Source organism: Ctenopharyngodon idella, chromosome 20 (assembly GCF_019924925.1).
Source record: "Ctenopharyngodon idella isolate HZGC_01 chromosome 20, HZGC01, whole genome shotgun sequence".
In the NCBI taxonomy this organism is placed as follows: domain Eukaryota; kingdom Metazoa; phylum Chordata; class Actinopteri; order Cypriniformes; family Xenocyprididae; genus Ctenopharyngodon; species Ctenopharyngodon idella.
The window spans coordinates 4,041,938-4,053,705 of record NC_067239.1 but is presented as its reverse complement, the minus strand read 5'-3'; the positions used below and the strand labels follow the sequence as shown (position 1 = coordinate 4,053,705).

Genomic DNA, 11,768 nt, shown 5'->3' with positions numbered 1-11,768 from the left:
TACCCCTAAACCTACCCATCACAGAAAACTGTCTGCATTTTTACATTTTTAATAAAACATTGTTTAGTATGTTTTTAAAGCTATTTTAAATATGAGGACTCATTAAACGTCCTCATATTTCATGTTTACGTCATAATACCAGTGTAATACCCATGTCATTATACAAATTTGTGTCCTTATAAATCACAAAAATGCGCGCACACACACACACACACACACACACACACACAATTTCCTATTGACTGAGTCAGGGTGTTCTCCTCCACATGCTGACAGCATACATCTCACATAAATAATTCTGCTAAGAGATGATGGTTTCAGTATACAGTGGGATCCACATTGAAAGAGTTTTTTCCCTCATTTATTCCTGAAAATAAAAAATATTATCATTACTGCTAGTTTACATTTAATTCAAATTGTTATGCTGATATTATATTGTGATGGAAAAATGTCAGACATTTTCACTAGTGGTCTTGTTGTATTATGCACATTAAGTATTCATAATGTATAGTACACATTGTTATTCTAGTATTATACACAATAAACACAATTAAAATGCACTGTAAATCTTTTAGACCTTTAAATACATTATCAACAAGATTAAATAACACATAAAGCTCATTGTGTAACTTCCTTTTTCTTAGCAGCTCAGCCATTTCCACAAAGGGTGTTAGAAACAGTTGATGCATAAAGCCATAAGTGTGTTATTTTATTTTTAAACTATCCTTTTGTCAAAAAATACATGAAAACAAACTTCAGGAACTATGTAAACAAACATAATGATCGTTGTTAAACCCCCCTTTTGAATACCCCTTCATCATCTATAATATTCATAACCTAACAGATGTGCGCATTATATTTTACTGATAGAATAATCTATTACAATATAATTCTAAGTGGAAAACAAAATAAATTTGTCAAATAATATCTTACAAAGCAAATACATAATTAATCTAGTAACTTGATCTACATGATCTAAACATGATCTACGATACATAAAAAAACAATATTTAGTATGGCTCCTGCTTTAAAGTTATACCTGTGAATAAGTATTTTAAAGGATTAGTTCACTTCAGAATTAAAATTTCCTGATAATTTACTTACCCCCATGTCATCCAAGTCTTTCTTTAGTTGAGAAGAAATTATGGTTTTTGAGGAAAACATTCCAGGATTTTTCTCCATATAATGGACTTCAACAGTTACCAATGGGCTGAAGGTCCAAATTGCAGTTTCAGTGCAGCTTCAAAGGGCACGCATTACGTAATCACGATGGAAAGGTCACACGTGACGTAGGTGGCAGTAGGTAGGGTAGGGCGAAAAACTCCATCTCATTTCATTTTCAAAATTGTCTGACATCATTGTTTTACCTTTTGTAAAGAACGTTTGACTTAGTTTTTGCCCGTTTGTTTTGTAGACACTGGATCGGTACTTCCGCCTATGTCACACATGACCTTTCCAACATGATTACGTAATGCGTGGCGCATCACAGAGCAGTGCAAGATGAGCATTTGTGGTTAAAAAGTATATAATTTTTTTTTTTTTTTTTTTTTTAGAAAATGGCCGATCGTTTCGCTAGACAAGACCCTTATTCCTCATCTGGGATCGTGTAGAGCCCTTTGAAGCTGCACTGAAACTGACATTTGGACCTTCAACCCATTGTACTCCAGTGAAGTCCACTATATGGAGAAAAATCCTGGAATGTTTTTCTCAAAAACCTTCATTTCTTTTTGACTGAAGAAAGAAAAACATGAACATCTTGGATGACATGGGGGTGAGTAAATTATCAGAATTTTAATTCTGAAGTGAACTAATCCTTTAATGTATTACAACTGTGGTTAAAATTATTTGTACATACTGTACAACAGAGGAACTTATGAATATCTTTTATCATGCAGCTTTTACAATGTTTTGAAATAACATTACCAAAATGAACTTCAATTGCTTTTAAATACCTTGCTACTGTATCTCTTGGTATTTAAACTAGTTCACTATATAAGGAAGCGTCGGACTGTATAGAGTACATTAGCAATTCTAGCAACTTGATTAAAACTCCAGAAAATCTCCAGGTAGTTATTCGCTGTCTGAGCCTGTCATAAATTCTTGAGCAAGAGTAGCTAGATGCTGATTCCATCTGCTCTGTTGTGGCAGCTGGGTGTTCATGGGTAATGTGAGATTTTTGATACCTGTCACTCGTCATCTACAGGAGTCACATAATATTAAAGTTCTCTCTTTCATTTGTGTCTCTGTCCCAACATCTTTCTGGATTTTGAGTGTTAGTGTAACCCTGAATTCTCCCGTCTCAGACTTCCCTTTTAGTTGGCCATCCCGGGAATTTGAACTGAGTAAATGTGTGCTGTCTTTCCAGTGTGGGCGGGAGATATGCAGTGAGTCTGGTGTGATTTGACAGCCACTTCTGAGCCAGCTCAAGCAGTGCTGAGTTAGCAGATTGAGGTTATTAAAATCAAGAATGGAGTAAATATTTGAGGACAGACTGTTTGAATGTAAACCTGTTTATTTGAATCTCTGCAGTTGTACAGCTATAGGGAAGATGTTCCAACTCTGCCACTGTGTCCAACTATATCAGATAACAGGTTTGTCCTCTCACTGGTCACCCCATCAGTTTACTGCTTATTTACATAAAGTTGAGCTCTTCACTTGAAAAATAAATGTTCCAAAATAGGGTTTTCACAGTGAGGGTGTTTACATGCACCCTCATAATGGGATTATAATGGGATTTTGGCAATATTGCGATTAAACTTTACCTCATGTAAACGCAATACTTCGATCAAATCGTTTAAGCTCTTAATCATAGTAACTTTTTATAATCTGGGCTGGGCTTAGTTGTTTTCTTTTTTAATAACAAAAAAGTTATTCTATTTTTGGCCAATGCAAAGGCCCTTTCACACCATAAGTGAAATGAATAAGCCTCAGGCTGAAGGAAATGCAAATTCACACCTGTACAGTAGAGGGCGCAGCTCAGACAAGAAAGTTCAGCAGTTCAACAATAATAAAAAAAAAGAAACACAAATGTTATGTTTATCTAAAGTCATTTTTGCTAATTAGTATGGTTGAATTGGATCATTGAAGGTCAGCAGCAAAGACATTGGTTAATAAAGTGAGATTAAATACATAAAGTATATTTGTGTAATTTAACATTTAATTTGTGGAGGTTTGCGTAAAATTCTGAGTTTGCATGTCATTGTTTTTATTCATTTTGAGGAATACTGAATCTGTTTTAGTAAATGCCTGCTCATGTTTAGTCTAGAACTACAATAACCATCATGTTCACACAGCGCACACAACACCTCTGCACTTTATTTCCCTCAACATGGGGACTGGAGAGCTGTCAGTCAATAAATAGGAAAACAAAGTAACTTGCGTTACTTATTTGAAAAAGTAGTTCCTTTAATAGTTACTTGGAAAAAGTAATCTGATTACGTAACTCGCGTTACTTGTAATGTGTAACCCCCAACACTGCTGCTACTCAATGAAACAAGTAGCTTGTTTTGAAACTATTCACTATTTTGCTGTTCATGCTACTGGATTCCCTAATTAAGTCAATAATTGATAGCTCAACTGGAAAGTCTTCTGTCAAGGTCAATAACCTGTGGTTTGTGCTTGTACTGTGCTGCCTATATTTTTTTTGGAACAGTGTGTTATGACTGACAGATATTTTTTTCTTCTTAGATAACTGGAGATGTTACTGGTCCCTTAATCCTCCCCTTATGTGTTTGACCTTTCACTTCAGTGCAACAAGTCAAAGGTTAGAGGTGAAAGACAATCTGCTCTTTTTTTCCTTCAAGAATGCCTCTAGGAGTGTCACATAGATGTGCAGTGAAGTGTCTGAGCAAGGAAACCTCCAAAATAATCATGTGACCATTAGGTATTTTTTTAAAACAAATCACTAAAACCACCTAATAAACACATACTGTGCTTCATTTTTATTTTACAGCTGTAAAATGACACATTGTACATGCTGTATACTGTATCTTGGTTTTGCTTATGATATTTGACGATTATTGGCATTTTATAAAAAAGAAAGTTTGCTGCCCCACTGTTTACTTTCAAACACACACGCATTCCCATATGCCACTAATGTTTTCTTCGATAGTTCTCTGTTATAATTTTTTTTCATGTCCCCCACGATGGCCTTGTTTGTGCTCTTTATTGTGGCTCTGAAAAGGCTTTAAAATGTGCGAGTCAAATAAGGAGGGGACTTTTTACCACCACACACCAAAATGTTATGCAACAGTCCCTAAGCCACACTCCCATGTGTCCACATGGACCTTTGAGAAAGCAAGCGAGTGAATAATAGGACAAGATGATCAATATTAGAAACAGATGTTGTGGATGAGAGTCCTGCTGTGGCCGTTGTGGAGGTCACTGGAGGTTTTGGCTGTGGCTCTTAATGTGCAGGAGGACACTCAGAGAAATATACGGTCAAGTGGTCAGATCTGCATTTCTTTTATGAGTATGGTATGCTGGTGAATCACTCTGCTGTGTATTTTGTGTCTTTCTGGAGAACTGATCCAAGAGGGAAAAAGTGTGATTTAACATTCATGAATTATGTTTTTTTGTGGATCTCTGATGGGAAATTTTTCTTTAGCCCACAGGTGGTGTTTTTGATTTACTTGGATGCACTTTGAGCCAAACTTGTTGGAAATCCCCAAATTATTATTTGCTGCTAATGAATGTAGGTATTTTTATTTTATTTTATTTTATTTTATTTTATTTTATTTTATTTTATCTATCTATCTATCTATCTATCTATCTATCTATCTATCTCCCCCCAGAATCACTACAGCTGGTCATAAATGTTTCTCATTTGATGTTATGAATTATTTTATTATAGAGAATAGTTCGAACAAAAAAAAAAATTCTCCCATCATGAGATACATATGGAATAGCATTTCAACCTCAGAGTACAAATAAAACTAATAATTGAGAGAAAGTTTAAAACAAAATGAAAAATCGCAATTCAAATGTTCGGTGAGATTTTTTTTTTTTTTTTTTTTGAAAGATGTCTCTTATGCTCAACAAGGCAGCATTTAATTTGATTAAAATATAGATTTGATAAAAATTATGAAATATTATTGCAATTTAAAATAAGTTATATTATATAATAATATATTTTAAAATGTAATTTATTCCTGCATGGAAAAGCTGAATTTTCAGCACCATTACTCCAGTCCTCTGTGTCACATGATCCTTCTAGAAATCATTCTAATATGCTGATTTGGTGTTTAAAAAATATTTCTTATTTTTATCTATGTTGAAAACAGTTGTGCTACCTATGTTTTGTGGAAATTGACATTTTTTTTTTCCCATTTATTTAAAATAATTATCATGTCTTTTACTATCACTTTTGATAAATTTATTGTGTTCATGCTGAATAAAAGTGTAATGTGTAAGTAAAGTAAGCTAAGTAATTAAGTAAGTACTGACCCCAAACTTTTGAATGGTAAAGTAAAAATTCCCAATTATTAAAGGCTGAAACTGGAAAAAAAAAAAATAGTTGCAATTGTGATTTATATATAATGAAGCACATTAAAGCAAAGCGCTGTAGGTCAAAATGAAGTGGTTTAGGAGACACACTGCGTGGCATGAAAGTAATCCCAGAAGCATGTAATTGTGAGCAAACAGTGTTTCTCAGCGTACAGCTACAGCAGGGTATTTTTCCACTGACAGGCAGGTCAGACTGTAGGTTAAAGGAAACAATAAGAGATGATAGAAACCAACGGAGTGTTTTTCTAGAGGCGTGGACGCACAGTTAAATAGGTGAAATATGGTGGCCTCAGCAGGTGGGGGGGATCTAGGTTATATCTAATAGAGTGAGAGATTGAGGGAGACAGACGGGAGGGAGTGTTTTCCCCCCGCTTTCGCCTGTCTGGGTTTTTCTTTGAGCTCAGCAGGACTGGTAGAGTCCGTCTGCTAATTCGCATTTCACACATACCAACAGGAGGCCTCCGACAGATGGAGAGAGGAGAGGGGGATTGTGGGAAGGAGTGAGGAAAGGCAGGACTGTACCGAGGGAAAGTGTGAACGGAAAGACGACAGAGATTAATGGAAAATTTGTAATAGTAACAGTGTGAAAGTGGTGGATGTGCTGTGGAGGTCAGATGCTGAAAATGTCGATCAGTAGAAAAGTCGGTCAGTAGGTTTGGTTTTAGCTGGCAGATTCCAGGGTAACGCCAGTTAAGGTGCCAGGCTTTGGCTCTCTCCTTGATACTTTTTTCTACTGTGCTGTGCTGTATCCTATTACAGCAAGACAGAAAATGTATTTATTAATTAGTGAAGAGGGCCGTGCACAGGAGATGCCCTCGCAATTTAACAGATCTGGAATGTTTTTGCAGAGAAGAGTGGGAAAATACTTCCATGTCTAGATGGAAGTATTTTCTTCAAATACAGTAAGTATTACCTCAGGGGTGTGCACACTTATGCAGTTAATTATTTTAAGTGTTTTGTTTGTTTGTTTGTTTTTTTACATTTTTAGTGTTAAGTTGAAACTTTTCAAATGTTTTCAACATTATATGAAACCAACAATAAAGGGATAGTTCACCCAAAAATGAAAATTCTGTCATAAATTACTGAAACTTTGATGCTTCAAAAAGATCATAAAGAGATTGTAAAACTAATCGAAATGAATTGAGTGGTTTAGTCCAAATGTTCTGAAGAGGCTCGATCACTGAACAGATTGAATTTAGACTTTTATTCACATAAACATTCATCAGCTCACACATCAGTTGTGGTAAACCGAAGCTCAAGCATGTTTGCTTGACGTGCAAGAACCAATGAGGTTCATTCTCCTGTTACGCAGCACGTTTGAGCTTCCGCAAGAACCAATGAGGTTCATTCTCATGTTACGCAGCATGTTTGAGCTTCCGTAGAACCAATGAGGTTGAGGATTGTTCTCACGCATCAAGCAGGTTCGGTTGAGCTTCTGTTTATGTTCGCTGATCAATGTTTATACGTGAGTAAAAGCCTAAATTCAATTTGTTCATTATATGCGATCGAGTCTCTTCAAAAAATGTGGACTAAACCGTTCAATTCCTAGGGATTCGTTTTATCATCTCTTTATGAACTTTTTCAAGAGTCAAAATTTCAGTTGCGTATCTGTCTATGAAGGGACAGAAAGCTCTCAGATTTAATCAAAAAGATTTTCATTTGTGTTCCAAAAATGAACGAAAGTTTTACGGTTTTGGAACAACATGACGGTGAGTAATTAATGACAGAATTTTCATTTTTGGGTGAACTAACCCTTTAATGCAAAAAGTACAGTTCTTTTTCTTCATCATGGATGCACTTATTTATCATTGACCTAAGCCCTTTTATACACACACTGGAGCCCAGGCATGCACATTCATGTATAAAGACCAGACTGGTATCATCACTGCTTGATCATGTCTTTAGATAACTGGATTTCAGGATGAAGGCTGTTTGGATTATGGAAACCTGAGTCAGAACATTTTCATATGTATTCACTTCACCTATCTGTCCATCTCCCTCTTCCTTTGGTTTGCGTCCAGACGCTTGCTGTGTTGCATCCAGACGCTCGGGCCAAGTAAGAGCTGTTTCGCTGGAGGACTGTGGCCGTGAGGGATGTTTTGTGTGCTGTCCAGAGGCTGTAAATACCAGCAGAGCAAGAGTGGTTTATTTACTTTGGCTGAGACCTCAGCAGCTCAAACCCGAGACACAGAAAGAAGCTCTGATAATCCTACTTCTCTGGAACATTTGTGTCTGTGACTGAGCTTTTGGTTTCTAGATCCAGCCCTAGAGGAACAGAGATAGAGATGAGAAGTGATAGCATGATGAATCTGGACTGTCTCTCTCTGTCTCTCCGTCCTGAGGAGACGCATGACTGACAGCAAATTCACAGCTGTGAATAGAGCTGATTTATATGGTGGGGACAGAGTTTTACAGAGACCGTCATCACACTTGTGTATATAATCCATCAAAGCGCTTCCCCCTTTATGAACTGGGAGTTTTTTGTTGAAATGCATTTAATATTAATATGCATTTAATTTATTTATTTATTTATTATTTTGTCCAATGATTTAATATTATTGAAATAGGACTGTCAAAGTTAATATTAAAACATGATTAAATGTTTAAAGTGTATGAATTTTTACACAAAACACAAAAGCAAGATATTTTGAAGAATATGGGTATATATTCAGCAGAAGAAAGAAATTCATACTGGTTTGGAACAACTTGAGGGTGATTTAAATAATGATCATTTAAATTTTTGGACGAATTATCTCTTTAATGTACATTAAGTACAAAGACATTGTACATTATAACTGGAAAACAGATCAGTGCCCAGACATCTGTGGACAGACCTGCAGGAGTGATGGATGGGAACCTGCCAGCTGATTTATGTAAGAGAGGAAGGGGAGGGGTACGTCTACATTAAACGCAGGTTTGAACCCTGCCAGAGGCTCTGCCGTCCCCTGGATCTTTGAAGTCTTGAGGGTAAGTGGTCTTTAGGGACCCTGTTTGTGGAGGCAACGGTGTGCCTGGATCTCGCAAAGGGCCATTGGGGGGCGTGAGCATTAGAAAAACATGTTTTGGACCATGAAAACATTTTGATTTCTTTTGTGACATCATATTTGGCTTTGTGTGAGTCTTTTATTTTTATCAGTAGACTTGTCATGGGTGTTTTTACAAATTTCATCTTTGTTTTTAACAACTCTGTCCGAGAGTTTATGAATGTGCTGTGCTCCAGAGTTGGGTCGAGCAACCATCTTCAAGTAATCCGAAATTCATCAATCATTTTTATTTGAAGGATTGGTTGGCCCCACCGCCCAACCCAACAGTGCATCATGAGATTGTTTCCATTCTCTCTTTCTTCTTCATCCATGGCAAATGGCTATGGAAAATTCTAGCCTAATTACTGTGATTTATGTAAAATGTCAACTTTCTGTCCATCTGGGAAAATATCAGGATCTGTTTGTGGAATCTGGAGTGGATTTTTCTGAAGGGAAATGTGGCAGAGAAATAGGTGGAGAACGGGGAATCACTTACACAAAAAGATAATTTTTCATCTTTAGAGACAAAGGAGTACAATGCAAAGGATATCCAGATGCCTTCTTAGTCATCTTTGTGTCACAGTAGTTCACTGATAAGTTCATGTTTCTGTTTGTATGTGAGGAGAGAAAGAAAGAGATCAAATGACTGAATACAGCTCAATTTATGTAAATAGATAAAATAACTATTTTCTGTTTTGAAGTGTAATTTATCCCTGTGATGGCAAAGCTGATTTTCCAGCAGCTATTACTCCAGTCTTATTCAAGATGTAGAACAAAGTAAAATGTAATAACATAGTATATTAAAACATATTTTGATTACAAATTTATTACAAATATTATGGTATATTTAAAAAAAAAAAAAATCATACAGTTGGGGTTATATTACAACCCGAATTCCGGAAAAGTTGGGACATTTTTTAAATTTGAATGAAATGAAAACGAAAAGACTTTCAAATCACATGAGCCAATATTTTATTCACAAAAGAACATAGATCACATAACAAATGTTTAAACTGAGAAATTTTACAATTTTATGCACAAAATGAGCTCATTTCAAATTTGATGCCTGCTACAGGTCTCAAAATAGTTGGGACAGGGGCAGCATCTCCTCTTCTTTTCAAAACAGTTTGAAGATGTCTGGGCATCAAGGTTATGGGTTTCTGGAGTTTTGGTGTTGGAATTTAGTCCCATTCTTGCCTGATATAGGTTTCCAGCTGCTGAAGAGTTCGTGGTTGTCTTTGACATATTTTTCGTTTAATGTTGCTCTAAAACTTTGGTACCTTTACCTATACCTTTCAGCATTCATTGTGCCTTCCAAAACATGCAAGCTGCCCATACCGTATGCACTTATGCACCCCCATACCATCAGAGATGCTGGCTTTTGAAATGAACGCTGATAACACGCTGGAAGGTCTCCCTCCTCTTTAGCCCGGAGGACACGGCGTCCGTGATTTCCAACAAGAGTGTCAAATTTGTACTCGTCTGACCATAGAACACTTTTCCACTTTAAAACAGTCCATTTTAAATAAGCCTTGGCCCACAGAACACGACGGCACTTCTGGACCATGTTCACATATGGCTTTTTCTTTTTGCGTGATAGAGCTTTAGTTGGCATCTGCAGATGGCACGGCGGATTGTGTTTACCGACAGTGGTTTCTGGAAGTATTCCTGGGCCCATTTAGTAATGTCATTGACACAATCATGCTAATGAGTGATGCAGTGTCGTCTGAGGGCCCGAAGACCACGGGCATCCAATAAAGGTCTTCGGCCTTGTCCCTTACGCACAGATTTACTGTACTAAGAGTCATCTCTGTGATTTATCCTTTCCTGTTTTGTGACATTGGCTTCTTGCATATCGGTTACATCACAGTGAATTACATTTAGTGGACACACTTTTTCAAATATTAACAAAAAAAAGAAACTCCACTACATATTATTCTTTTTTTCAAGAATCGCATATGAGACTTCCTCAGAACAGTTATGCCACCGAGACATTTTGACCCCAAAATGAAAATGTCATGAATGCCATCTATTAAGTATCCCAGAATGCCTCATTTTCAGACAGTAATTGCTAAACGCGTCAGACACAGGCTATTTCATGCGCTAATCTCATCCCAGTTCTCTGGAAGTGTGTGGGAGGGTGAGAGCACCGGAAAAGATTTACCCAGAATATCCCACACCATAATTAGGCATTTTGATATTGTTTCCAATCCTGCTGGTGGTGTTGCAATTTAATATTGTTAAATCATCTGAGACATGTTTGGGGGCTGACACACATTTTAATGGCTATAAAAAGTAAGTCAATTCCTGAGAGTCTGACCTTGTTTTGGAGGGTTTTAAGGTGTTATAGATAAAACATACTGGTGGTACTTTTATTCTACAATGTGCTGTGTATTTGTCATATTTTCATGGTGATATTGCTTATGACTTTTATTGTAAAAGGTCTGGTCTATCTAGACTACGTCTATAATACCTGCAGAGAGCTATCTGTTAGCGTTTCCATTCAGTCCCAATGGCAGTTGCTCATCTGACCCTGGAAACATTATTAGCAATCTGCCTGTAGCGAGGTTAGCAATTCAGGGAAGGAGGCAGGAACGAATCCTGCCAGGCGGCTCCAGTCTCATTGCAAAATTGCTGACATGGATTTTGTTGAGAGGGTAGCTGCACTTTATGTGCTATGGAAGGCTGAAATACGACGAATAAGCTCAATTTGCCGGCTTTAGCTAGCTTATAGTCTCTACAGTGCCTTTCAAAAGTATTCATACCCACTGAACTTTTCCACATTTTGACATGTTAAAACCACAAACAAAAATGTATTTTATTGGGATTTTATGTAATAAACCAACACATAGTGGCACATAATTGTGAAGTGGAAGGAAAATGATAAATTGTGTCCAGCATTTTTTACAAAGAAATATCTGACAAGTGTGGCGTGCATTTGTATTCAGCCCCCCCGAGTCAATACTTTGTAGAACCACCTTTCACTGCAATTACAGCTGCAAGTCGTTTGGGGTATGTTTCTACCAGCTTTGCACATCTAGAGAGTGAAATTTTTGCCCATTCTTCTTTGCAAAATAGCTCAAGCTCAGTCAGATTGGATGGAGAGCGTCTGTGAACAGCAATTTTCAAGTCTTGCCACAGATTCTCGATTAGATTTAGGTCTGGACTTTGACTGGGCCATTCCAACACATGAATATGCTTTGATCTAAACCATTCCATTGTAGCTCTGGCTGTATGCTT

General features: G+C 36.9%; 1 long non-coding RNA gene across 1 annotated transcript; it reads left to right on the top strand.

Moving 5' to 3' along the window:
- Positions 1–4,274: 4,274 nt before the first annotated feature.
- Positions 4,275–7,976, top strand: LOC127502490 (uncharacterized). Its single transcript, XR_007926867.1, has 3 exons — positions 4,275–4,476; positions 4,607–4,693; positions 7,527–7,976. It is a non-coding gene; the product is annotated as an uncharacterized LOC127502490 (long non-coding RNA).
- Positions 7,977–11,768: the final 3,792 nt, after the last annotated feature.